Below are 3,462 nucleotides of genomic sequence, written 5' to 3'. Positions count from 1 at the left end.
TACTACTACTATTATTACTATTTTTTTAAATTTTATTTAGTTACTTTTCAAGTACATTTTTTTTTATCTATTTCTCCCATCCCACCCCCCACCCGGTCTCCCCCCTCCCTCCCATCCCCCCCCCAGTCCTCATCTCTGTGTCTTTCATACTTGTTCCTCAAAATCCCTCCCCCTTTTTATTTAGAAGGCAAAGAAGTACCTTTTAAGAAATTACAATTAAGTCTCATATGAAGACCTCAATATATTTCTACTGAGGAAACCAAAAAATTATTTAAAATAAATAAAGGGTAGAGTGTGCATTTAGGATTTTACTTTTCTTTCATATTTTAGATTTACAATTAAGTCTTTGTTCCAGGAAAGAAAAGCCATTGTCACCGCATTCCCCCCAAAATGTGGAGCAACACAACACTTCCCTGGACAAACCCGCTCATATTTATTGATGACAGTCAAGCTCACACCTGAACACTAGAAGTGGGAAGATACCAAGAGATAAAGAGGGAGGATAAACAAGGAATAAAGCAACCTCATAGATACAGAGGACAATGTGCTGATTATCAGAGGGAAAGGGGGATGGAAGGAAGGTGGAGGAGGGTAAAGAGGGTAAATGGTGATGGAAGTATACTTGACTTGGGGTGGTGAACACAAAATGCAGTGTACAGATGATATCTTATAGAAATGTACAGCTGAAACTGAGGCAGGAGATAGGAAGGAGGAAACTCCAGAGGTGCCCCAGAGCTAAGATAAAGGACAATGATACAGGACAGAGACCCTGTTCTAAGACCAGTTCCTGCTTTCTGGAAAAGCAATGAATCGTGGTGACTCATGAACACAACTCCACAGAAGATGCTACATGACCCCTGCTTCATTGTAAGAGCATTATAATAAATTAACATTGTGGTACTCCCTTCACCGGTGGCCAAAGAAATTCACAGGAGACCACATGCACAGTAGCTTTAAAGTAATTTTACTTTTACATGCACAATAAAAGCCCACCAAAACTAACCAGGAAAGATCCACCCTATAAGAATAGAATCCTTTCAGGGATGAGGACTGGGGGAAGGGAATGGGAGAGAGGGGGGAGACAGTGTGGGGGGGGCTGGGATGGGAGAAATAGATAAAAAATGTACTTGAAAAATAACAATAAAAATAAAAAAATAGAATCCTTTGTATATTTTGGAGATTAAACCTTTGTCTGAGGTATCATTGGCAAATATGTTTTCCCATACAGTTGGTTGTCTTGCTAATTTAATACTGTTTTCTTTAGCCACGCAGAAGCTTTTTATTTTGATGAGATCCCATTTGCTTATTCTTTCCTTTATATTCCTTGCTCTAGGGGACATATCAGTAAAAATGTTGCTGCGTGAAATATCTGAGATTTTCTTGCCGATGTTCTCCTCTAGGACTTTAATGGTGTCACGGCTTATATTTAAGTCTTTTATCCACCTTGAATTTATTTTGGTGTATGGTGTAAGTCTGTGCTCAAGTTTCATTTTTTTGCAAGTAGCTGTCCAGTTCTCCCAACACCATTTGTTGAAGAGGCTATCTTTACTCCATTTTATGTTACTGCCCCCTTTGTCGAATATTAATTGACTGTAGAGAGTTGGGTTGATTTCTGGGCTCTCTGTTCTGTTCCATTGGTCTATGTGCCTGTTTTATGCTACTACCTTTTGCAACAACATGGATGGAACTGGAAAGCATTATGCTGAGTGAAATAGGCCAGGTGCTGAAAGACAAATACCATATGATCTCACCTTTAACAGGAAGCTAAACAACAAAACAAACAAGCAAGCAGAAAAAAAAAACCAAGACACTGAAATAGAGAACAAGGGGACAGTGACCAGAGGGGAGAAGGAAGGGAAGTTAAGGGGAAAAAGGGGGAGGTATTTGGAGGAACAAATAGGAAGGACACAGGGACGAGAACTAAGGGGGGTGGAAATGGGAGGGAGGTGGGGAGCAAGGGGCGGGGGAGGCTGGGATGGGAGAAATAGACAAAAAACTGTACTTGAAAAATAACTAAATAAAATTAATTAAAATTAAAAAAAAAAGAATAGAATCCCTCCAGGCTGTGAGGTCAGTCTCTGCTGGGAGTTGGCCCTGCTCACATGTTCTGTGGAGTGTACTATTGCTTAATAAATCTGCCCTCTCTCTCTCTCTTTATGCCATAAACTGTGTGTTCCATTCAATTCTTTGTTCGTGATCACCAAGAACCTGGTTACCTGTGTCCACCTGTGACAAAACCTATATAATTTTATTAACCAATGTCACCCCAATAAATTTAATAAAAATTTTTTAAATAAGAGGGAAGATAACAGATATGAGTGACTAAGTAACTAATATTCCCCACAAGCCCAAAACAAGTAGCTGACTGCTCTTTCATTTTAACTCAGCCCCAGCATCAAATCACCACTTGACTTTATGTAATGTTTCCTAATTGAATAAAACAAACTTGAATATGAAAACACATCAGAAGAAAATTTAAGTCAGAAACTGCTACGCTCTTATGTCTTTCCAGTGAATACTGCTGATATTCTTAAAGCTCCCTGGGAGAGCCTTCAGTGGGCAGAGACTGCTGTTACTATTTCAATACAAACAGGTAAGGGGGGACTGAATACTGTAGAATGTTTTTTATTCCAAAGCCAATCAAGGAGAATACATGAAGAAAAGAATTGCAGAAAAGACAAAAATCAACTATAGTGGAAAGAAGCACTAGAGGGTGTCATTCAACCAAAAACATTTATTAAATATAGATCATATTACTGGGCTCTAGGCCACTCTCTAGGAGTAAAAAATATTTCTAAGCCTTGATTACAGGAACTAATGATCTAGGTTCTCAAACTCTAATGTGCATATGAATCCCCTACTTTGTTAAAATGTAGAAGATTATTTAACAGATCTGGAGTGAGGCCTGAGATTCTAACGAGAGGTAGGTGATGCTGCTGCTGCTGGTGCACAGATCACACTTTGAGTCACAAGGGCAGCATGGATAAAGAAATAGAATAAAGGGTTACAGGTACTTGGAATTCTACAAAGTATTGTGTGAGCACCAAGGAGGAAATGCAGCATTTTACCTTAGTGTTAGAAAAGGCTTTATATAGGAGGAGCTGGATGAACTGAGTGTTGTTCTTAAGGTGATGGCAGAAAGGTGAAGGGGGGAAAGTCAAGAGGTCCTGCATTATAGTGTAGTGATTATGGTGTGAGTTGGACAGTCCATCTTAACTTTCTGAGCCTCAATTTTCACATCTGTATAATAAAGGATTGAAAAGGTCCAGACCCTTCAAAGTCCTAAAACTCACTCAATAAGCTCTAATGAGATAAATGTTAAAATCACTTAATATGTAACTTGTTTAGAAGTTAGGGTGGAAGAGTATAAAAGGTTTTATCACTGAGCCTAACAAGCTGGCCTACATTTGACAAATGAAAGTACAATACATCAGTAAGAAACAGCACACAAGTCTTAACAGC

This window comes from Artibeus jamaicensis, unplaced genomic scaffold (assembly GCF_021234435.1).
Source record: "Artibeus jamaicensis isolate MK-2021 breed Jamaican fruit bat unplaced genomic scaffold, CSHL_Jam_final contig_60, whole genome shotgun sequence".
NCBI lineage: Eukaryota > Metazoa > Chordata > Mammalia > Chiroptera > Phyllostomidae > Artibeus > Artibeus jamaicensis.
The sequence above is the reverse complement of the archived record's forward strand: the minus strand, read 5'-3'. Positions refer to the sequence as shown.